Raw genomic sequence first — 25,868 nt, forward strand, 5'->3', positions numbered from 1 at the left:
AGTTAAGGACCTTTAAAGGAGTGCTTATATTATACAGTATTTGGAGGACTATAGCATAACACTTTATACTTACCAGTCCATTCAGGTACATCACAGAGTCTGGGGGCAGAACACTGCAACAGTAGGGAGGTGATGGGGTTGTGAGAAAGCTTGACTCTGTACTAAGTCTCCACCCCCTTGACTTCAAAACCATAATTTACATATTGAACAAAATGTCATTTTTCTAAGGATAGAGACAATGCTCAAGGATTAATCTGACAGCGAACTTTCTGCAGTTCTGGATGTTTTTGAGTGTTCTGCCCGCAGTCATGAGATAATTAGGGTGAATTGTTCATTATTGTGTTCCCCCGTTAAAGGAATCAGTCTTAACATATGCTAATATTCTAAAAGAGCGCCTGTAAATTAGTGATGAGAACTCCATAGTGCATTGTGTAAGATGCATGTACACACCGGGATAGTACATCTTGTTTTAGCCCATAGGCAATGTAACACTTTTAATCATTCGCTAAGCTTTTTTTCATCCCATAATGTCACAGGCGAGGTAACCCATCAATAATTGGTTACATCACAGCTCTGGCAGAAGGTCCTGATGTATAATGAAGTCCCAGGACAACAGGATTTTTTACTTTTTTTTTTAATGCACCTGTTCACCATTTTATACAAAGTTTCCATTGAAATATATAATCTTCTTAAAAAGATACTGCTGTGTAACTACCTTCTTGTACCGATCCTAAATTACAGGCTGTATTGTAATCCAGAGATGTTGTCACAATTCTGCTGGTTGCTACTGGAACATCATATTATTTTAGGGTCCTGCATCAGATGATGATTATGATTCTTTCACCTCCCCTAGTTTACTAAAAGAATAAAAATTTTGCACAGACAATTCCTTTAAGCTATTTTGTGAATGTTATCAAAGCCAGCCATAGCGTACCTGGTTTTCAATGACCAAATTATTATTATTGTTATTTATTTATATAGCACATTAATTCCATGGTGCTTTACATTTGGCAATTTTCAATGCTTGTGTGCTTTTTCCTGATAAAATGGTTTGGAATTGACTATCTATACACTTATTTATGTAATTTCTGTAATTGTATCATGTAGCAGATTGACCAGTCTGTGTCTTTGCCACTACATTGGGATTCAGAGTGGCCTCTTGGGGCATAGCATACGAGTTAGGGTCAGAAGGGCCAGCTCTGTCCTGGGGAGCCCCCTAGACCCAGTGGATGACAAAAGTATAATGTCCATGGTGAGCTCCATGCTGGAGAATAACTCCCATCCCATGTATGAGAACGTGACAGCACTGGACAGTACTGTCAGTGACTGACTGCTTCACCCCAAGTGTGAGAAGGAACGCATTCGGAGATCCTTCCTCCCAACCGCGGTCAGGCTGTACAACCAACACCGCACTAAGTGAAGATCACTCCGCACAGAGAACTAAATGATCCTGAAGTCTCTTTTCTTCTTACTTGCTATGACTCCTAGTATCTTTTCTATCTGCTATGAGCTTGTATGTGTTCTTTCTTGTAATATATTACTGTATTATCCAGCTGATGCAACACACTGAATTTCCCCATGGTAGGACTATTAAAGGATTATCTTATCTTACAACTGACTACCTGTATATATTTTTTGAACACATACGGTCCATTATAGTCCATGTAATGTATATCCCTACCTTCAGAGGTTGGCGATAATATATTTAAAGCAGTGGCGTAACTAGGAATGGCGGGGCCCCGTGGCGAACTTTTGACATGGGGCCCCCCCCATCCCAACTGACGCCGAAGACCTCGACTGACCCCCTCCTCCGCACTCTATTATGTCCCTTACTTACTTGCCCCTGCACACAGTATTAACCCCAATAGTGTCCCCTGCACACACAGTATTAACCCCAATAGTGTCCCCTGCACACACAGTATTAACCCCAATAGTGTCCCCTGCACACACAGTATTAACCCCAATAGTGTCCCCTGCACACACAGTATTAACCCCAATAGTGTCCCCTGAACACACAGTATTAACCCCAATAGTGTCCCCTGCACACACAGTATTAACCCCAATAGTGTCCCCTGCACACACAGTATTAACCCCAATAGTGTCCCCTGCACACACAGTGTTAACCCCTATAGTGTCCCCTGCACACACAGTGTTAACCCCTATAGTGTCCCCTGCACACACAGTGTTAACCCCTATAGTGTCCCCTGCACACACAGTGTTAACCCCTATAGTGTCCCATGCACACACAGTGTTAACCCCTATAGTGTCCCATGCACACACAGTGTTAACCCCTATAGTGTCCCCTGCACACACAGTGTTAACCCCTATAGTGTCCCCTGCACACACAGTGTTAACCCCTATAGTGTCCCCTGCACACACAGTGTTAACCCCTATAGTGTCCCCTGCACACAGTGTTAACCCCTATAGTGTCCCATGCACACACAGTGTTAACCCCTATAGTATCCCCTGCACACACAGTGTTAACCCCTATAGTGTCCCCTGCACACACAGTGTTAACCCCTATAGTGTCCCCTGCACACACAGTGTTAACCCCTATAGTGTCCCCTGCACACACAGTGTTAACCCCTATAGTGTCCCATGCACACACAGTGTTAACCCCTATAGTGTCCCCTGCACACACAGTGTTAACCCCTATAGTGTCCCCTGCACACACAGTGTTAACCCCAATAGTGTCCCTCTGTGGACACCCATAAACAATTATTATACTCTGGGGTCTTTTCAGACCCCAGAGTATAATAATCGGAGACTAAATCGGGAATAAAAACATTAAAAAAAAACCCACTGTTGCTTCTTACCTGTTCCCCGGCTCCTGTGCTGTCCTCCTCTCGCGTCCTTCGTTAATGACGTCAGACGTCACATGACCCGGGAAGCATGCCGGGTTCATGTGACGTCAGACAACAGCAGGACGGAGGCCTGGCAGGATTGCGGAGAGGTAAGTAACAGTTTTTTATGTTTATTACCTCTCTCGATCCGCCGGTCATTATACTCGGGGGTCTGCAAAGACCCCCGAGTATAATGATAGCCCCTGTGGGGCCCGCGGTGTCACTTGCCGATCCCGGCCCAGCCAGGATCGGCAAGTGAATAGGGCCCGTAACTGCCTATTGAAAAAAAAACGCAGCGGTAGCGGCTGTCACCGGGCCCCCTAATGGCCCGGGCCCTGTGGCAGCTGCTACTGCTGCTACCACGGTAGTTACGCCCCTGATTTAAAGGGAATCTGTTACAAGTTTTTTACGTCTCTAAGAACTCCACCATGACATTAAACCAGGCAGAAACCAACAGGTCTCTAAACATCCCCCGGTATATAATCTCCATAGCTACACAATGTAAAACAAGCTGTATGCCAGGTACCCATAAAGTATCATGAGAGCAGTGTCGCCATTCTGAAGAGTCACTCTGTAACTGAAGGCACAGTAGGAGATCTAGTCTGGTTTTTCCAGAAAGCTTAGAAAAATAAATTACCTGCTAAGTAGTCGGAGGGAATTTGAGAATCTACTTACCTCCCAATGAATATGTCACTTGCACTGCCCCCACCAGATTAGTGCCAGATAAATCCCTTTATCTGTAGGCAGGACCGCCCAGGTTTGCTAGAGGGCAGATTTTAGAGACTGTCCCCAGGGAAACCATTTGCTTTAGTCACTTGTGAACTTCTGGCCTCTGGGTAAGGTCACAGCTTCACACTATTTTCTAAAACACCATCTTGTGTAGACCATCAAACTATTTTTCCTCTAGAAAATGTTATTTTCTATACAGTTGAAATAAAATAAGATAAAAGTAACTTCAGATGGCCAGCAGCAATGGTCGAGGGAAAGCATTGCCACATCCATGGATTGTTTCAGTTTGCTTTAGCCCTTATTTTTTGGTTTTGGTGATTCTATGGGTAATTTAATTTTACCGTACTTGTATGACAGTTCTTAGGGCCTGTTCACACAGAGTAAACGCACGTGTATTTTGGCAAAATACACGTGTACAAATAAGACTCCCATTGACTTCAAAGACAGTTTTTAAACGTGTAAAAAAACACATCAAAATACACGTGTAAAATGCCATTGAAGTCAATGGGAGTCTTATTTTTACACGTGTACTTTGCCAAAATACACGCGCGTTTACTCTGTTTGCCCTTATAAAGAAGCCATCTTGGTGAACAGTTGATCTCCACTAATCTGGTTTCCCTAATTCATGGTGATCAGCTAGTATCACTCCAGACTCCATTTTGACTGTGGTCTCAAGCAGGAAACCCATTTAGACTAAAAGTATATGGACAGATTTAAAGGGATCCTATCATTCAGTTCAAAATTTTTGTCCCCATCACATAGGAATAGCCTTAAAAAAGGCTATTCTTTTCCTACCTTTAGATGTCTTCTCCACGCCTCCGTTCCGTAGAAATCCTGGTTTTCACTGGTATGCAAATGAATTCTATCGCAGCACTGGGGGTATCCCCAATGCTGCGAGAGAACTCTCCAGTGTCACCTCCATCTTCTTCAGGAGCATTCTCTTAACTCTTCTTCTTCCGCTGCAGGTGGTGAAACTTGTAGGCCTCACGCAGGGCCAACTGCACATGCCCGTGGCCACAAGAAAAATGGGCACTTACACAGTAAGTAAGCGGCCATTTTCTTGTGGCCTGTGGGCATGCGCAGTTGGCTCTGCCCGAGGCCTATAAATTTCACCTCCTGCGCCAGACAAAGAGGACGTTCCTGAAGAAGATGGAGACGGCACTGGAGAATTCTCTCGCAGCATTGGGGACACCCCCAGTGTTGCGAGAGAACTCATTTGCATACTAGCGAAAACCGGGATTTCTATGGAACAGCGGCGTGGAGAAAACATCTAAAGGTAGGAGACGAATAGCCTTTCTTAAGGCTATTCCTACGTGTTAGGGACAAAAAATTTGATCCAAATGATAGGATCCCTTTAACTCTACAAACATCACAATGCCACAACAAGTTTCCAAAAGACCTGAACCACCAAATGTCAAGCTAGCCACCACAGGAATATAGCCAATTCCTTATTTTCTTCCCCAAACTGACTACTGTCTTCATCCAGATCTCACTCGTCATCTGTTCTGGACTGCCTTCAGCATTGGAACCTATATGGGGGACTAATTCTGAAGCAGAAGTCTCCAACCCCTGTATTACAGCCATGCTGGTGTACTGCAGCACAGACAAGGACTTCAGCCTTTGGCTCCATTTACAATATAGGATCTTATGCCTATTACCAGTCCAAGTAGAAAAGAGAAAAACAGCGAGCCATTTGTGGGTTTGCTTCTTGATTTATGTATCTCATCAAACACCAAAATATAGATATTAAATTTTCGGGGTGCATTGTTAGTGTTCATTACTGGTGTTCAATGCCAATGCAATGTTACAGGTAGACATCCAGCAATGCGCAGAGATTACTGTTCCATAGTGGGAAGTACTGGAGTGGTGCTGGGGGATTTTCCAGTTGTCAATGGTGAATGTGTCTGGGGCAACTGGAGTGTATTGGTGGAGAGGATACCTATATATTGCTGACCAGTGCCATCTGATAGTGATGACCTATCCAAAGAATAAGTCATCAGTATCAAAATTGGACAGATGACCGGAAACCCCTCTAAGGCCGGGTTCACACGATGTATTATGGCACGTAATGTGGTACGTAGACGGCGCAAGAGCTATTGCGGGCCGTATACGCTCCCATTGTTTTCAATGGGAGCTGGTACCGTATACGCGGTGCTATTTTCGGCCGCCGCAAAATAGCGCCGTGTATACGGTACTGGCTCCCATTGAAAACAATGGGAGCGTATATGGCCCACAAAAGCTCCCGTGCCGTCTACGTACCACATTACGTGCCATAATACATCGTGTGAACCCGTTCTAACCCAATACAGACACAGCACCACTTCTTTAGAACATTGGGTGAAAGTCATGGGATCCCGGTTTTAAGATTCTCCTTGGATCAGTGGAGGTTCCGATACGCTGCCCATTTCTCTAGCTTTTGCATGTGTTACTGAAAAGATGTAAGATCATATTAGATGCTGATTATACTACCTTCAATGTGGAATACTTCAGATCCCAACTGATTCTCCAAGACATGACCCCAGCAGTGCATACAATTCCCCTGTACAATTTCCACTCAACCCAATCATAGTTCATTTGGTTCTTCAGGGGTTAATTGTCTGAATAATATTACCAGAGATCAGGCCAAGGATCTCCGACTATGGCCACTTAACAACAAGGAAGAAACACACTCAAATCAACAGTTTTCTGGCAGAAATACACAGAAAAATATGGCATTCAGATTCACACCATAGTTCTGAAACCCCACTGCCACTTTTTCCAACACCTGCAAACATATCTGGAGAAGTGGACATAGCTGCAGAGCGATGACGAAAGTGACTCATAGCTGACACTTTTCTAACTATGGAATATTGTGTGCAGCTATGGCCACCTGTGCTTAACAAAGACATAGCCGAAATAGAGAGGGTGCAAAGGCGGGCAACTAGTGGACTGAAATACAGAAAGAGTATCAGAGCGTTATTGAACTTATATACTATGTACACATAGATCAATATACAGCAGAGCACTAGGTCATTGACATGGTATTGCAGCTTCTATTCACCTGAATGGGATCTTGGCAGCAGTATCCTAACTTTTTTTTTTTTTTTTGTATTATGTGCAAATTTAACACTGGGGGTGGGGGTGTCGGGTGTTAGACCCCTGCTGATGTGATCCCATTAAGTCCATTAACATCTACTCTTGAACATCCTCTTTAAGAGTACTCAAGGATTTCTATAGATTGTGATGATGACAAATACTTTAAAAAAGTGAAATCCCTCTTGATGCCATTATATCATGTTAGCATTTGCCTGCGACTTTGTCCGCGTGTCTTTGTTGGTGTCGATCCGCATGCGCCTCGGCTGTGGTACATCTCAGTATATGCGGGCACACCCACCTCCCTTTCTTCCCCCCCTTCTAGCTCACCCCCGTACCCCTCTCCCGCAACCAACCCCTCCTGCATGTCCCCCTTAAAATCCTCTCCCGTGGCCCCCTGCTCCCGTGCAGCCACCCCCCCAACCCCTTTCCCGTCACCCCCTCCTCCCGTGCGCACACCCCCTCCTGCATCCCCCGGCGGCCCTAAACCCCTCTCCTGCACCCCCCCTTCCTCCCACACGCCCCCGGGTGGTCCCCTGGCCCCGAACTGTACAGTGCCCTGGGGTACTCTCAGACCCGGTACACCCACTAGACTTGTTGTGAGCCGCACAGCCAGGCCGCATACCCGCATCTCTCTGGAGCGGCGATTCGCCGCCATTTTCTCCGACTCACACACTGCCCATAGGCCCACCCACACAATGCAGCGAACCTATCGGACGCTGGCTGAAGGACCTGGGATGACGTCATCTCGGGTCCTGAAGCATTGCCGGAGCATACGTTCGGCACTAGCGGTGGAGAATTCCGGGGCATTTAGCGGCATAACAAGGAGCCTATGTTTTCTTCCAGGTGGCCATCTAGGTGAAATGTCAGGGAAATCCGTTTAGCCATTTTTGCGTGCTTGAGGAACATCCAAACACACAAACCCACAAACTTAGTAAGATTTATCATACATCATATCTAATAAAGAGCGAGAGAGGGGTTATGGAGCTAGGACGTTCTTATCTCCATCTCAAGTCTGGAGGGTATTTTTTCATAAGTCGTTGTCAATTACTTTATAGTTATTTGTGTCTTTTTCTGGAACAACATTACAGTAAAGTTAATTGACATTTCTTTTTATTAATCTAAGGTGCAATGTAAAATAAAGCTTGGAAAACCAAACACCTGAATAAGCCTATTAGTTCCATAATGAGCTACATGTACGTATAACCGCTATCGTGAATATTGTTATAAGGCACGGCTAGGAGGATTGAGCCTTCTGTCACTACTCATCATTTTTCAGCATTGGCTAATATACTTTTCAGAGGAAATAAGAGAAGCATTGCAGGAAATCCTTTTACCTTCCCAAAGTGGCCAATACTTACAGTTTTATGTAGAAAGGAAATTATTAATTGCGCTAGAGAGGAAGACAGCGGTATTTCCTGCTGCTCCGCATACAATAGACATTGGCCTTCAGTCCTCCGTGGGTGTCATCTTAACAGATGTATGGCAAGCTCTGGCCGCCACTATTACTTGGGAGGCAGCAATGAAACCGTATGTTTTTAGATAAATTTGATGGTTACAGTATAAACATGGGCGATGGTGGAAATGAGTTTTTATGCTTGAGTCTATATAAGAAGATTAATCATAGACCGGTCCGATTCCATAGCTGTACATGCACACAGAAAAATACATATCAAGTCAATCAAAACTTGGGCCAGAATCAGAGTCCAAATAGCATATCAGACACCAAAGATAAGAGCATTGCTCAGGAACGGTGGGGGCTAGAGAAAGGAATTGCAACTATGCCAGAATTATTGGAGCAGCAGCTACTAAATAATCCAAAAAAATTGACTTTTTGGAGGTGGTGAAATGTCCTTTAAGCTCCAATGCAAAAATGATATGCTCCATTCATAATAATATACATGGCAGAGGGGTCCTCGACATCACGACATGTGTATGATTTCTACGTCTGCACTCCCTCTAGCCCCAGTGCATAGATTGCAGAAGGGTAAGTGGCATATTTACTGCAAAGTTTGCAGGGTAGGTTTTGCGCCGCAATTCTGCTACACGTTACATGTGGCTGGGAAGATAAAGCATGTTACAGGTTTCAAATCCACAGCAATGCAGCAGATTTTCACAGCAGATTTCACCCCTTCAATAGATCATAGGATATTCTGCAGCAAAATCTGAACTCCATAACGTCCTATAAATGAATGATTTATTGTGCGCTGCTGAAATAAGGAGGCCGCTATACAGCATGAAATCTTCATCAGCAACACCACAAGGACAAATCAATATTTACTTAAATTTACGAGAATTTACAGAGTGCTTCAATATACTATATAAAACATGTCACTCCGGTTCATTATTCTGGTGCCAATGAAGTCAGCGCCAGCAGCGGTTCTAATAGCTCAGCTACCTTATACCGTAAATGATGCTAACAGGACTGTCACCATGACAGAATGTCCCCGCAATCTTGGCCACAATCCCTGGGAAGATGTCCCAATCTTATACTCAGTCTAAAAAACTGACAAAAATTATATGGAAAGGTGCAGGGATACCTCTGGAGTCCCTCATAAGGTGGCTAATGCCCCACATTAAGGAAACGCTACTTTTTTTGTTGCAACACGTATGTGCCAGTAGCTCATCTCTATACAGGGCATACACATAGGTTTGACATATAGGGTGCACTGTTGATACAAGATAGAAATAACTGATAAAGGAGTTATTACTGCGCGATACTCTGCAGCCATTCTTTTCAGGTCATATTTGTAACATGTCGCAATAGGTGGAACAAAGCCTTTGTAAATATTACACAAGTTGTAACCTGCCCCAACATGAGCATGACTACTGAGGTAGCAGACACAGCTATGGGGGCACAAAAGCTAATGGGGGAACTTCCACTGAGACTTAGGGCTCGTTCACACGGGGTGGATTTTGGCGCTGAATCCATGTCAGAATCGGCCCTCTCACAATATAGGTCTATGTAGACTGCTAGCTTACTTTTTTCCGTGAGCGGCAACAAGTGAGCTGTCCTTTCTCCAGGCGGATTCCGCGGCTGATTCAGCCCCGACGTCCGCCTCGCGGCAGTGCCCTCCAGGCTAGGCCCAATCACTTGGGCCTACTTTGAAGTGGGAAGCCGCGATTGCCGGAAGCCGTGACAGTTGTGGCAGGCGCATTTTTGGCCCTGTTTTTTTTTTTTTTTAATAAAACTAATTTTTATTGAATATTTTAACATAAGAAATATAACAAATCCAACAAAACAAACGAAGATGGGGGGGGGGGGAGGAGAGCGAGGCATATTACTAAAGTACTCGTGGGGGGGGGGGGGACACAAAGAGACAGAAGGGGGTAGGGGGGAATGATTTTGGCCCTATTCTGACGCAGCTTCCCATGTCTCAGTCACAACCATTATACACCATACCTTGCCCCATGTGAACTAGCCCTTAGGGTGCATCTAGTAATAACCAGGGATGATGTACGGGATAACTGGAAGTCTCATTACCTTACTGAAACATCATGTTGGTTGTGACATCACTTTGTACACAGTCATTTTCTTGCTTGTATTATTGTGAGGTCAAAGTGGACATTATCCCTGTACTATGACATCACTGTGCACATTTCTTCCATACTGTGTGCATTATCCCTGTAGTGTGACATCACGGTGTGCATTATTCCTGTACAGTAATAACCAATGCAGCCCCACGGGTACACGTGACACTCCTGCTAACAGATAGCCTAAATGTATAGCCATAACGCAGTGTACAGTACACTATGTGAGTATGAACGTGGTCCGTACTACCACTTCCGCCCTGATCCTGAAAGGCAGCTCAGGGGTTAACCGTTCCCTGTGTTTGAGGTATAGCCTGGGAGAGCGCTGATGACGTCACGGCCTGCGCTTCTCCGCCCCCTCTCTGGCGGTGTAGTGCGTGGCGGGGACGTGCACGGAGCGGCGAGCACGCGCACTGGAAGGTATACAGGAGTAGACTACGGGCAGGCGGCGGCGGCTGGGATCCACGACGACCGAGAAGTGTGTGTAACACGGAGAGGATTTATCGGTGCTGCTGGGAGTATTGAACATGGAGGACGGCAGGGTCGGGTGAGTGCGCTGCGGGTATACAGGGCGGTATAGAAGTTGTGCGCGTATACAGATTGTATTGTGCGGGAGGGGGAGGAGGTGGTGGTGCGGGAGGGGGGGCTGAGATTGTGCCGGAGCTAGACTTGTGTCTATACTCTGCTGTGCCTCACTGTATACCTGTGTGTGGAAGACTTGCACTATATATACACGCATGTGTTTGTGTCTATGTACAGTGTATATATATATATATATATATATATATATATATATATATAAGCCATGGTCACTAACACGTAACTAGGTCCCATGTCTGCTGGTAACAATGTATAGCTCTCTAAGGTGTTCCATCCCATAATGCCAGGTATGATAACAGATCCATGTGTGAGCAGTATATGGCGGTAGTATACACACTTACCTGCCCGCTGCCGTGGCCTCCTGTCTTGTGGATCTTTAGAGCTGACAGGAAGGGGCTGCACCACTTTTATAGATGATTTGGATTGATCGCAGCCAATCATTAACCCTTTCTAGTTGATTGATTCTGGTTTTATCTGGCCTTCTAGGGGATTGGTTTGGTATTAGACTGACACTGGGTTTGTGTGTTCTTCATTATGGAAGTAAGCGGTTATGGAGAAGGGTTTTTTTTTTAAATAAAAATTTGGCTAAGCAGGAGGGAATAATAATAATATAATAATTTATTAATAATAATAATTAATATGAAGGACCTGTCCTGGTTCCTGCCGCTCCAGCACTGCCACATTGGTGGTCCCTACCTGTTTTTGTTTACATGGCTACAGCACTGAGATGCCCATTTACTCAGATGACTCCGCCATATACCGCTGAGGTCACTGGTCATATGGATACGCTGCGACCGCCAGAGGTGACAGTAGGAGATTCATCCATTTATTATTGGCAGTCTCTACAGAAAACTCCTTTGGGGCATATTCACACAGGTTGGATTTTCTACTGCAGAATAATCTGCAGTATAACAGGATCAGCAAAGAGGAAGAGATCTGGTAGAATGGCATCCAGGTTGCTGCCACTGTAAACACTGCATAAAAAAAAACCGGGATGAATCCAAGGTAAAAATTGATCACAGCTAAAATGATGCGCGCCTTATTATATTTATAGGGATTAATAAGCGGATTTTTGTGCAGTTGTTTGTGCTGTGTTCACCTATGTGCTGTCTTATCTACGGATCCTGGAAGTGATGATACAAATAGATCCTGAAAAACCTCATTGATTATAATATTATAGATGTTTTTTTTTTTTTACTCACAGAGAGACGGTAAGCAGCAGGATATGGTTAAGGGTCTATTGGGGGTCTAGCCATCGATATGTAATAACAGAGGGTTGGGCACAGCATTATTATTATGCTTACTTATATAGCGCCATCATATTCCGCAGCGCTTTACAGATATTGTCAGTCACTGTCCTATATAGGGCTCACAATCTACATTCCCTATCAGTATGTCTTTGGTGTGTGGGAGGTAACTGGAGTACCCGGAGGAAACCCACGGAGAACATACAAACTCCTTGCAGATGTTGCCCTTGGAAGATTTTGAACCTAGGACTCCAGCGCTGCAAGGCTGCAGTGCTAACCACCGAGCCACCGTGATGTCCCACATCCAAGTCCTCCTCATTTTATGGGGTGATGAATTTCGTTATAGTTGGTCAGGTGCAGCAGTGTACTACGAGGACACCAATGAGTTTGGAACCCCTTCGTTCTATTTTTGGTGGTGGTCCAATGGTGCATTCAGACAGTCAGGCTGCATGCAGTTTTGTAGTGTAACTTGTAATAGCACATCAATATCATATCGGTGGAGGTCTGACACCCAGGACCACCATTGATCAACTGTTCGAGGCGGCAGCGCTTGTGTCAGTGCTGTTTCTTCTTCATAGGCTAGTAATGTAACATTCATTGGTAATCTAGCCTGCTTGTAGCTCAGCCCCATTGCACTAAATGGGACTGAGCTGCAATACTACAAAAAACCCAGTATATGGTGCTGTGCCTGGGAAGTAGTAAGAAAATGACTCCCAAATCCTCCATGTACATAATGTATTAAGAGTGAGGTTATTGTTTGTAAACCTGTAATAATACTCATGGTAATGTTTGTTTATGGAGCAGCAACTAATGAGAACAAGGCCATTACCATGTAAACAGAGTGTGAACGGTGACGTATTACACACAAAGCCTAAATGTAGCCATCTGTATTGGAGGCTCCATTCTGTTGTAAATGGCGGACTACAATAACACAGCATGACATTTTTTTTGTGACAGGAACCTAATGACTCCCATTACAGTTGGTGTCAGTCATGTATCAATGTGAATTTAACCTTAGGCTGAGGCCCCACGTTGCGGAAACGCAGCCTTTTCTGTTGCAGATTTAGTTGCGTTTTTTTGAGCCAAAGCTAAGAATGGCTACAAAAGGAACGGGAAATATATTAGAAGTTCTTATACTTCGACCTTCTGCTCAATCCACTCCTGGCGTTGGCTCAAAAAAAACACAACAAAATCTTCAACAAAAAAAGCTGCGTTTCCGCAATGTGGGGCTTCAGCCTACTTTACAGCACTTCCCACAATATTTTTACACTCTGCAAGTATGACAGTGTGAATACTCCCCAAGTCTAGTAACGTTTTTGGATGCAGTAGTTAGAACCGCATTCATGCCGTGGTTTTGTGTTTCTGTTTTTTCGTTCTCCTAATTTTCTCAAGTGGAAAATGATTCATTAGCAAACGCTGACTGAAAAATGACGTCTCGAAGTGGCGACCATTTGCGTCAAAATGGATCATTGATATGGTGTTTGTCATTGTGTTCGCAAAGGACCGATGCCTTTACACCAGAATGTTTGGTTTCCTATCACTGATACATAGGGTGCTATGTGTCCTCAGTACAGTCCTATAATGTGCATCCTGTTAGGGTAAGTTCACACACAGATTTTTGGACAGCATTTTAAGGCGAATATGGCCGGTCAGGTCTTTTTTTTTTTTCGGGAGCCCCTCTTGCCCCGTGTGAATGAGCCCTTAAACTTTCCTTTGACTGTCTATCAACAAATTAACTTGTAACCAGGGCTGTCCGTGCATGTGGATAGGCAGCATGCTGGGACTGAACCGCTATACCGTGCATGGCTTTGTGCTTGGTAAGCAGTGGGGTGGGGTGCCAGGTGTTAGACCTCTCTGCTACGACATTCACCCGAACACTTCATGTATGTGGGTACCTGTAAGACCTCCACCAGTCAATATCATAGTCTTGGAAATGGAGTCTTCTTCAGGATTATGTCAAAGCTGCATTTTTTTATTTTTTTTTGCACCGACTTCCAAAAATTGTATCAAATTTGCATAGTTTGGACTTAAATAAATGGCTATACTTTGTTGCTAAATAATTCAGATATTTTTACTTTTTATCTGTGTCGGGAGGATCTCGATAACAAACTATCAATCCCATTAGTCTGCGTTCCTGCCTATTGTACTTTGGAAAGTGAAGCAGCGGTTCCAGCAGCCCGTATACTAGCTCCATATTCACAGTGTATACACAGTGGCAATGATTTCCTTATGGATGCTTTCATGTTTCACTATCAATGGCAGCTATGACCGAGGTGCTGAAAATCATCAGCTATTCCAAGCATGTTGTTGGCGGAGTGGCAGAAGCCAAAGTGGCAAATCTGCCATATCTGTACCCTACTGGACAAACGTCATCTAAGTACTGCATAACTGGGCAAATTGTCTATTTATCCATTACATTTAAGAGACCCTGGCATCTGCATAGTAAAGTGACTTACACTCTGTGTATACGGCGTCTATCCAGAGAGGCCTCTGTAATACTGCCAGCGAAATGGGATATTCTATATGAGCCGTCTAGTGTAATATTGGTTTACATTAAGTCCATTTTTTACAGTGTCGGTTTGGCTGTATGCATGTTTACGCCAGGTTCACACCTGCGTTCGGGTTTCTTTTTTTCAGGAGCTGGAAAATGGAATCCTAATCCAAGTCAAAAGCAGTTACCTGTGGAAACCCACGGACTATAATGGGGTCTGCCGGGTTTCTGTCTGAACAACAGGAATTTTCTCTCCACATTTTTAATCCCCGAACGGCCATTGAGATCAGGTGTGACCCTAGCCCTTACCACTGTACTGTTAAAAAGGAATCTGTTAACAGAACCCAGCCCCACAAATAGGTTAGGGTCACCTGAATCAATCCGTTTTTCCCTTTTTGAATCTCTTCCCCCTTGCTGAGATGTCACCGTTTGTGTCAAAATGCCAATAAGCCCTTTGGATCAACAGCAACATTGCTCCGAAGATCTAATTTGCATATTGACACAAAAGGTGATATTTCATCAACTGAGGCACCGATTCTCAAGGGGGAAACATTGTTAGGCTAAGTTCACACGGATTCCATATCCGCTTCAAAATCCTGACCAAAAAGACGGATCCCATTGTAATCAATGGAAGCCACTCAGGAGTTTTTCCCCGGAAAAAAGAAGCGAGATGCTCATTCTTCAGGCCGAGACGCCTCGCGATTTGGCCTGAAGACACTCCCTCCTCCAGACTAGGCCCATTCATTGGGCCTAATCCGGAGCGGAGTGTGCGACTGGATGCCAGTGCATTGCACCGGCTTTCTGTCGCGGCTACCTGGCATTTGGACCGGAACCTGACGTGGCCTCCGCCTCAGGTTCCAGTCCAAAAGAACCCCTTCTGAACTTACCTTTAGGTAAGTTGACTCGGCCTGAAGAATGAGCATCTCGCTTCTTTTTTCCAGGAGCCGGGAGAAATGGCTCCCAGAAAAACCTCCTGAGCGGCTCCCATTGATTTCATTGGGATCCGTCTTTTTGGTCAGGATTTTGAGGCGGAGACGGTGACTGACCTTCTTTAACATTTGGCTAGGGACATACAGAGATGGGTACACTAGGTAAACAGACCTATATCTTGTGACAAAAAAAAGAAAAACCGCTTGCAACTTTGCAACAATGTTCTCTATTGGAGCGCTGCTGCCGATACTCGAGGATGTCTTCTTGTCATCCTCCATTTCTGTTCAGATCACTACTGCACTCAGTCTCTGTACACTGGTACCCGTGACCTGTACACACGGTACCTCCACAATGTCTGTGAGAGTACTCGCACACAGGACCAGTAAATTTGCTTTTTTTTTTTTTATTTACTGATTTTCTTTTTAAACCAAATGGATTATATGGGAGGGCTCTGACTCTGTCAAATGACCTGCACTGCTCTACTCTGTGTACAATGAGGAGGAGTAGAGCGGAGATGGTGACATGACAGGGAGCCCAGGCAGCAGCAGGAGAGACTTCTGGCACACCACCATACTCTGCAGAATAGGGACAATGGGGAATGCACTAGTAGGCTTTTCATACATAACCCCTAAACATCCACATCAAAACTGTGCTGTGGGGTTTGCAGGTAACCAGTCAACAGGTCTCCATGTATTACTTGTAAATTGGGCATTGCACTGAAGAGTGGGATTAAATTCTATTACTGATGCTGTGCGCTGTGGAGTTTTTGCCTGCACAGTTCTGTTGGAAAATCAGCTGCGCACCCGCCCCATGTCCAAAAGGTACAGAACGGACAGTAAAAATCTAGTAATATCATTAGTTTTTTGGAGCGGTTACATATATTTTGTGTTACTTATATCAGAGGCAGAAATAGTCTGCGCCGCATGACTTACAGGGTTAACTCTCCAAACACCCACACGCCGCCGCTCACTGACATTTTTCTTAGGCTGTGGCTTTAAAGAATGAGTGAGGAGGAAAAATCCAGTCCAAAGGTAAAAGTTTGACATTCCGTTTTCATGTGCAGGACTCTCTATACTCCGTGCATGTGAGGTTTACTTACTCAGCCCCCTCATTCATGGATTTTATGTTCATGGACTGGGGGAACTGCTTTGTGAGCGATTCCCTAATACACCTCATGCAAGAATACAAGACAATAGCAGCACAATGTAGAAATTCCCTATGTCTGCCGGCCTATAGAGGATGTGCTTTGTCGAGGAGAGGGTTTGTTCCAGTGTGAGGAAGGGGTTATGGGGTAGTTCCTTCATATAGTAGTTGTAACGGTTCTAAAGCAGTGTCACTTTCAGCTCATGGTTGAGATTTTGGAATTTACCCCCTTCCCACTACAATAAGACTTGGCGACATAGGAAATGAACTTGCCTGGTTCTGAGATTCCGGGGCTCTTTTGTGTGGATGACAAGTGGCAGAAATGTATGAGAAAGGGATGTGACTAGTGAAAATGTATGTCATTCATCTTGCCCTAGATGAAGCGGTGAGTGAAAGGAGCTACGGAAGGGATCACTTTCACTTGTTCTAAACTGTGCCATGTACACCTTGGTATACTAAGGCATGGTTCACATGTGCGCTAAGGTTGTCCATTGTCCTGTCATATGAGCGACAGCGAAGCCTAGTGACTATAAGTACACGTGGGATAAATGCGCTGCGGGTTTGGGTATAGTAAGTGTTTCACAGTAGTAGTAGGGTATGCCATATATGTCTAAAGTGTGAACACCCCTTTATTTTGGTATGTTGAATGCCAAGAACAATACATTATTTGCAGAAAGAAGTATACATACCCTTCAGCATGGCGGGTTTACACCTCTGCTTTCTGGCCTTGAGCATCCCACGATGGAAAACCAAGAGCTTCAGCTCTCCGTCATGGACTTATTGGTTGGTCTCAGAAACAATAAAGGTAAGTTCACACCGGGTTTTTTGGACTGGAACCTAAGGCGGAGGCCGCCTCAGGTTCCGATGCAAAAGCCGGGTAGCCATAACTGAAAGCCAGTGCACTGCATCGGCATCCAGCCACACACTCCGCTCCGGATTAAGCCCAATGAATGGGCCTAGTCTAGAGAAGGGAGTGTCTTCAGGCCGAATTGGGAGGTGACTCGGCCTGAAGAATGAGCGTCTCGCTTCTTTTTTTTTGGAGCCGGAAGAAACGGCTCCTGGAAAAAACTCCTGAGCGGCTCCCATTGATTTCAATGGGATTCGTCTTTTTGATCAGGGTTTTGAGGCGGATACGGCCTCAAAATCCTGACCAGAAAACTCCGTGTGAACTTACCCTCAGGCTCATCCGCTGTAGCCACAGGATCCTTGGCAAGCTTTTGGGTCTGTGAGGTCTGGATACCCAGGCGATAGTTGGTTGTCACTAAATATAGATGTTCTATTCTGATAAATATTACTGTAGAGTGTTCAAACTATGAGAAGAATGACGACATTATTTACTTTCTGAAAACACTAGCACATATTGAGGACACTTCAGTGCTGTGAATTTTCCTCTACCATTTGGACAAGCTGCTGCAGTTCCTCTTTTGCGGTGCAGTTGCTTCCATCAGGGCTACGTGGAGCGGTGCATTAGCATGTGACTGTACCTAGAGGAATGGTATACAGATACAGTCCTATGAAAAAGTTTAGGCACCCCTATTAATCTTAATCATTTTTAGTTCTAAATATTTTGGTATTTGCTACAGCCATTTCAGTTTGATATATCTAATAACTGATGGCCACAGTAATATTTCAGGATTGAAATGAGGTTTATTGTACTAACAGAAAATGTGCAATATGCATTAAACCAAAATTTGACCGGTGCAAAAGTATGGGCACCTCAACAGAACAGTGACATTAATATTTAGTAGATCCTCCTTTTGCAAAGATAACAGCCTCTAGTCGCTTCCTGTAGCTTTTAATCAGTTCCTGGATCCTGGATAAAGGTATTTTGGACAAACAATTCAAGTTCAGTTAAGTTAGATGGTCGCCGAGCATGGACAGCCCGCTTCAAATCATCCCACAGATGTTCAATGATATTCAGGTCTGGGGACTGGGATGGCCATTCCAGAACATTGTAATTGTTCCTCTGCATGAATGCCTGAGGATTTGGAGCGGTATTTTGGATCATTGTCTTGCTGAAATATCCATCCCCGGCGTAACTTCAACTTCGTCACTGATTCTTGAACATTATTCTCAAGAATCTGCTGATACTGAGTGGAATCCATGCGACCCTCAACTTTAACAAGATTCCCGGTGCCGGCATTGGCTACACAGCCCCAAAGCATGATGGAACCTCCACCAAATTTTACAGTGAGTAGCAAGTGTTTTTCTTGGAATGCTGTTTCTTTTTGGACGTCATGCATAACGCCTTTTTGTATGACCAAACAACTCAATCTTTGTTTCCAAAATGAAGTTGGCTTCTCCAAATGTGCTTTTGCATACCTCAGGCAACTCTATTTGTGGCGTACGTGCAGAAACGGCTTCTTTCTCATCACTCTCCCATACAGCTTCTCCTTGTGCAAAGTGCGCTGTATTGTTACCGATGCACAGTGACACCATCTGCAGCAAGATGATGCTGCAGCTCTTTGGAGGTGGTCTGTGGGTTGTCCTTGACTGTTCTCACCATTCTTCTTCTCTGCCTTTCTGATATTTTTCTTGGCCTGCCACTTCTGGGCTTAACAAGAACTGTCCCTGTGGTCTTCCATTTCCTTACTATGTTCCTCACAGTGGAAACTGACAGGTTAAATCTCTGAGACAACTTTTTGTATCCTTCCCCTGAACAACTATGTTGGACAATCTTTGTTTTCAGATCATTTGAGAGCGGGCTGTCCATGTTCGGTGACCATCAAACTTAACTGAACTTGAATTGTTTTGTAGAAAGAAATGGTCCAAAATACCTTCATCCAGGATCCAGGAACTGATTAAAAGCTACAGGAAGCGACTAGAGGCTGTTATCTTTGCAAAAGGAGGATGTACTAAATATTAATGTCACTTTTCTGTTGAGGTGCCCATACTTTTGCACCGGTCAAATTTTGGTTTAATGCATATTGCACATTTTCTGTTAGTACAATAAACCTCATTTCAATCCTGAAATATTACTGTGTCCATCAGTTATTAGATATATCAAACTGAAATGGCTGTTGCAAACACCAAAATATTTAGAACTAAAAATGATTAAGATTAATAGGGGTGCCCAAACTTTTTCATAGGACTGTATATGACCAGCCTTACAATAGACGCTCTGGATGATAGAGATAACATTGTGTTCCTGACTCTCATGACCTTGTGTTTATCAGCTATTGGAGCGGCATTGTTTCTAGAAGAATCTGCAGTTCTATCTTGTCAGCTAGGTGCAGCTCCTGGCTACAGAGATGAAGTAAGGGCCTGTTCAGATTAATGGCCTCTGCCTTCTATTAACCCGACAGTGACTAAAGAGTGTCCTTTTGGCCGCCATTGCTGTAGACTATACTATTTCATACAATCATGGCTAGTAAAAAAAACTGAAGTCTATGGGTAGATATGTCACGCCTTATAAGAAAATTGTCATATAAATCAGGGTTTTGGCCAAAAACGTGCCACCTTTTTTTTCACTTTTGTACCGCCCTTGTAGATTTCATTGCCAGTGCATGGTCCGAAGTAGGATACCCCTGAGCTATGGCCTGCTCGTACATGAGGGGCACTCTATGAAGATTGGCAAGAAAAACACTAAACAAATCTGCCCACGTCTGTCTGCATCTGTCACTTAATGTCTTTTGCTCTGATCCTTCAAGAAGCAACGGCCATTAAATAATAGTTTAGTTTTCACTTTTTTTTTTTTTTTTTTGAAAACTACAAGATTTATCACCAAGTTAAATTTAGTTTGTTTTGTTTTTCCACTAGCTAGCATGATGGATTTCGGACGGTGTGCCCTGCGGCATAATTCACTGTCTCAACTTACCCTATGATGTGTATTGGCAGAGCCCTTTCACTTCATTGACACCAGCCAACCATCTATATGGCGGCGTTTGTGTGGAGGATTGAGGGGGCGGAAGAGATCAGACAGGTGTATTTCAGCTACCCGATCCTTTTGTTCCCCTCTTCATGTCCAGTACATACGTGAGCATACATGTAACATGGAGTAGTCTGGCAGGGTATTAAGCTGAGCTATCTAAAGAGTATGGCCGACTTAAGACTGTGTGGTCCTCCTTTAAGAGAGTGTTAACGAGACTATTTTAATAGAATAAAAAAAAAAATCTTTTTCCAAACATGTAATATAAATGGCATGTATGAACATAAGGCTATTTTTAACCATGCTTTAAAAAAAAACAAAAAAACCCCCAAAAACAAAAATAAAAGCCTGTGTTCTGTTCCAGCCATGTCATGTTCTTTTCCAGAGCTGTTGACCTTGCATTGCTGCAGGGGTCAGGTCAATCCTGACTCATTTTAGAGGGTAATAGGTCACTGCTTAATTCTGAAGATCTATGAGTGCAATTAACCGAGCTAAAATCTTGAAATTACCGCCAACCCCCCCCCCCCCTCGCCGCCAGAGCCCTCCAACTTATCTGTTTAACATCGCCACAAACACACATTTGTAACGTAAACTACAGCCTAAGTATTTGGAGGCATGAACACCTTTTACTTGTTTTTTTTAAATTTTCTTAACGTTTTTTTTTTGTTTAAATATTAAAAAAAAATATGTATGGAAAACCATTTTACAATAGGCCTTTTGTTTCTCTACTATAGGTGAATGTTTTAGAAATCCTCACATTCCACCACCTAGCACTGTTTAGTCTAGACCAAGAGGGCAGACAGTAGAACTGAACGAAACCAATAAAAAAAAAAATAAAAAAAATGCTCTCATCTCGCTGATCACTATGCCGCCCCAGTCACAACACTTCTGCATCCTTGAGGAACTTAAAAGGATTCTATCATTAAAATTGTATTTTTTCTGCCTACCACGTCAGAATAGCCTTAAGAAAGGCTATTGTTCTCCTACCTATAGATGTCTTATCCACACAGCCATTCGATAGAAATCCCGGTTTTTGTCTGTATGCAAATGAGTTTACTGACAGCACTGGGGGCGGGCCCCAGTGCTCAAACAGCCCTGGGGGCGTCCCCAATGCTGCGAGAGAACTCTCCAGCGCCGCCTCCTTCTTCGTCTGGAACGGCCTTTCTTCGCGTCTTCTTCCAGCACTGGGTTCAAACTGCACATGCATGCCGGCCACAAGAAAATGGCAGCTTACAATACTGTGTAAGTGGCAATTTTCTTGTGGCCGGTGGATATGCGCAGTTGGCTTTGCCTGAGGCCTAGAAGTTTGAAGCCACCGCTGGAAGAAGACGCGAAGAAGACCCCGTTCCTAAAGCAGATGGAGGCGGCGCTGAAAATTTCTCTTGCAGCATTGGGGATGTTCCCCAGTACTGTTTGAGCACTGGGGCCCGCCCCCAGTACTGCGGGAGAACTCATTTGCATACTGACAAAAACCGGATTATATACCAAACGGCGCATGGAGAAGACATCTAAAGGTAGGAGAAGAATAGTCTTTCTTAAGGCTGGTGGGCAGAGAAAATTGAGTTTTAATGCGTTGGCACGTCTTGAGTTGCCAGGAATGACCTATTGTTTAAATTTCTGTTTTTATCTTAAATTTCTTTTTTAAGAATTTTTGGTGATGTTTTTAATTTTCCAATTTAATAGGTATATTAAAAAAATACATATCCTAAAAATCTTGTAATAACTATTGCCACTTAGCTTAAAACACTCTGACATGCCAGTGGTCTGGCCTAGAGGACATGGTCAGAAGCGAATGAGTTTTAGGAATTATTGAGGAACTTTTTCTGAGCTGTAAGGTGATGATGCTGAGCTGTAAGGCCAACTTTTTGGTCTAACTGTACCGATGTCTCTGGCCCCGGACGGCACACTGGTAAAGCTGACAGTGCACTGAATTCAGCGCGTTGTCAGCTTTCTACAGTTATATAATACCACCGATGTCAGAGGACATGAAAGGTCCTCTAAGTTTCAGGAGTTGGGCAGAACTTCAGTATTCGTCCATCCTAGAAAAACCAGTACAAGTAATGTTAGGCTTCTATAATGAGGCTGTTTACTTGCTTTTGATAAAGATTGTAGGAAATCCTCTTAAGATTCATCCACCAAAATTTTCCCTTTGAGCCAGCTACGCTCCATCTACTTGCACAATGCTGTAATGTCGGCTCCATTTCCATAGAGCGAGCCTTCCCCTCCACTGCCATAATTCAAGCCTGCTGCTGCTGCTTGAGATGAAGAGAGGGAATGGAAAAAATGTTATCTGATATGGAGCCGACTGTTCATTTGGTTAGAGGCAAATTGTCAGCTCCAGAGGTTATAGCAATTCTCCAGCCGCTCCATTCCACCATTACACAAGTCATCGCAACACCGCGCCAATGTGTATTACAGGGACACCCTGACCTGTATAATAAAAGAAACCAGCGGGTAAACCTGACCACTTTATTAGGAAAATGTAGAAGATCCTGCAAATTCACAGCTTTGTAGAAAACTTGCAGAAAACATGGGTGCTGATGTCCTGATCTCTACCAGTTTGTGTAAGACTTCAGCAACATGGCTGCTTTGTTTTCCTTCTTACCTCCGCTAGTCACATGTAGAAATGAGCAAGTAGAATTCGATCGAATACCTCGCTCCCATAGGAATGTGTGTAAGCGGCCAAACACCAAGGGTTTAAGCGCATCGAATATTCACTGCGCTTAACCCCTTGGTGTTCGGCCGCTTACAGGCATTCCTATGGGAGCGAGGTATTCGATCGAATACTACTCACATGGCAATGCCACATCTCCATCCCACTAAAGCGTAGCTAGACTTTCGGACAACTTTTGAATTTCTGGCAGTATTTGTGCCATTAATACATTTTATAATATACTTTATTAAAACAGTTTGGATCCTTTATGTGAAATCCTGCATTTTTTCACTCTTTCCCTGGCATCTGTATTGAGAGCTGTTCCTGCCTCTCATTGAATGTTACTGTGTATGGAGTAGGGGGCTGTGTAATATGTGTAAAATGAGAGAGGGATGGTCACTTCAACCAGTTATATCTTGGACATTATAAAATGTACAAACTTGCTTTTGATGTCATATGAAAGAGGAGATTCTCTTCGATGTAAATTATTTCCAGAGATATCACAAGTTGAAATCACAGCCGGGATTATGATATGCAGCTGTATAATATATTATAGAAAAATCCCAAAGGGTAGACATTCCTCTGAACACAACTTTGAAGATGATATATAGTTTTAATCTACATGATGCTGAGTAACTGTGACTACCTTATGTTACTTACAATGTCCTAATCTCAAGGTCTAGCCTTTATTATAGCACCGAGCGGCATTCCCGATTATTGACCCCGTCATCAAACAGATCCCCATCACCTAAGTTTACTTCTTACCATACAGTGGGTACATTCATTTATCCTATTACTGTGCATTTAAAGAAGCACACTAGCAAAAAAAACCAAAAAACTATTTTCCATCCCTACACCCCTCACCTGATTGTCTGTGACTCTGTGTATATTTCTGTCATATTCCTGAAATTCAGCTTCTCCTCAGCTCCTGATCCGAATTGATCATTGGTTTCTGCGTCTGCTATCAATCTTATGATGCAACACATGGACAGTTAGAGACTGTACTATATATACCTGCTGTAGGGCAGTGCATTCATCTGGTCAGAGTGAGTCACATGATCTACAGGAGAGAAGGATTCTAATGGGAAGGAGTAACTTATGGGGAGCTAGAGACGGTACTATATATACCTGCTGTAGGGCAGTGCATTCATCTGGTCAAAAAGAGTCATGTGACCTAAAGGAGAGAAGGATTCTAATGGAAAGGAGTAAGATATGGGGAGCTAGAGACTGTACTATATATACCTGCTGTAGGGCAGTGCCCTTATCTAGTCAAAGAGACTCATGTGAAGAGAAGCATTCTGATGGAAAGGAATAACTAAATAAGGAAGCCGCCTCAGGTTCCAGTCCAAAAACCAGGTAGCCGTGACTGAAAGCCAGTGCACTGCACCAGCATCCAGCTGCGCACTCCTCTCCGGATTAGGCCCAATGAATGGGCCTAGTCCGGAGGAGGGTGTGTCTTGAGGCCGAATTGTGAGGCAAATTGGCTTGAAGAATGAGCATCTCACTTCTTTTTTCCGGGAGCCGTCTTTTTGATCAGGATTTTGAGGCGGATACGGCCTCAAAATCCTGACCAAAAAAAAATGACGTGTGAACTTACCCTTAGGGAGTAATGGGTGAATTTGTATATATTGAGGAGGGTAGGTACATAATTGAAACTAGTCACCAGAGTGCACCTTTAACCAAGGCAAGTAAGCACTGTAAGCTTGAAATGTCTTTGACCAGCAACTATTAGAATTCAGCTCTGAAGCCTGCAGAATTGTGAATACTAATCTGGACCAGAATGTAGACAGTAACTGGACTCTATAGACTACACTAGATCTCTCTAATCCTATGTACATTTGTTACCAGTGTAACTAAACTTTCGGACAACTCTTCAGTCTTTGTGTCATTATACATTTTGAAATCTACAAATTCTGATAATAAATCCTGCATTTTTTTTCTTTTTGGAGCTGCCCCCTGTTAACTTCTCTCAAACAGTTGGTCTTTAGCGTGTGAGTTGTTACAGAAGACGCCTCTGAAATCTGCTGCTGTTTTTAGAAATAAAAGTGGATCCTTTTCTCTACTATCCTTCACCACCTGTAAATATAAAGCGTTTCCTCCTTGGCGCGGCAGCGAGCGCCTTCTGGGGTGTTTTTTGTCCTCTTCCTTAGCCAGAGTAAAGTAAATAAATAATCCTCCTCTAGCTGAAGTGTGAATAAGGAGGAGGACTGATAGCATCTGGAAAGGCCAGCAAGTTTACAGCTTGGATGCCTGTCTTTGTATGTGACGGGTTTCCCAGGATCTCCCAAAACCAGATAAAAAAAAAAACAAAAAACATTCCACAGCCAAATGTTCTTAGTTTACGGCCACTTTTAACCATTCCGCTTCTGGAAATAGCAATGTGACTTCAAAGCTTAGCATAGTGTAGCTGTATAGCTGGTGTGTATGAGTACGTGTGTGTCTAACTCACAGCGTGAATGGAACGTTTAGGTAATGTGTTCCGGGGACTGAAACATCAATAATATATATTTATAAACAGCATCCAAGTAGATCATAAGGGCTAGTTCACATGGGGCAAGGGATGGTGTATTTTGGTCCTGATTTTGATGCGAGAAGCCACGACAGAATAGGACCAAAATGCGACTGTCGCGGCTTCCAACATTCGCGGCTTCCCGCTCTAGAGTAGGCCCAAATAAATGGGCCTCGTCTGGACGGTGCTGTCGCGAGGGGGACGCCACGCCTGAAGAAAGGGCAGCTCGCTTCTTTGTTCTCGCTCACGTAA

General features: G+C 43.9%; 1 protein-coding gene across 2 annotated transcripts in view; it reads left to right on the forward strand.

The window, feature by feature from the left end:
- Positions 1 to 10,596: 10,596 nt before the first annotated feature.
- The window catches only part of BMPR1A (bone morphogenetic protein receptor type 1A), a 62,505-nt gene continuing 47,233 nt past the window's right edge, over positions 10,597 to 25,868 (forward strand). For both annotated transcript variants that reach the window (XM_075258440.1, XM_075258441.1), the window contains exon 1: positions 10,597 to 10,722. The gene's annotated coding sequence lies outside the window, so the exon portion shown is untranslated. The remainder of the gene's footprint in view (positions 10,723 to 25,868) is intronic.

The sequence above is a fragment of the Leptodactylus fuscus genome, chromosome 10, assembly GCF_031893055.1.
Source record: "Leptodactylus fuscus isolate aLepFus1 chromosome 10, aLepFus1.hap2, whole genome shotgun sequence".
NCBI classification, from domain to species: Eukaryota; Metazoa; Chordata; class Amphibia; order Anura; family Leptodactylidae; genus Leptodactylus; species Leptodactylus fuscus.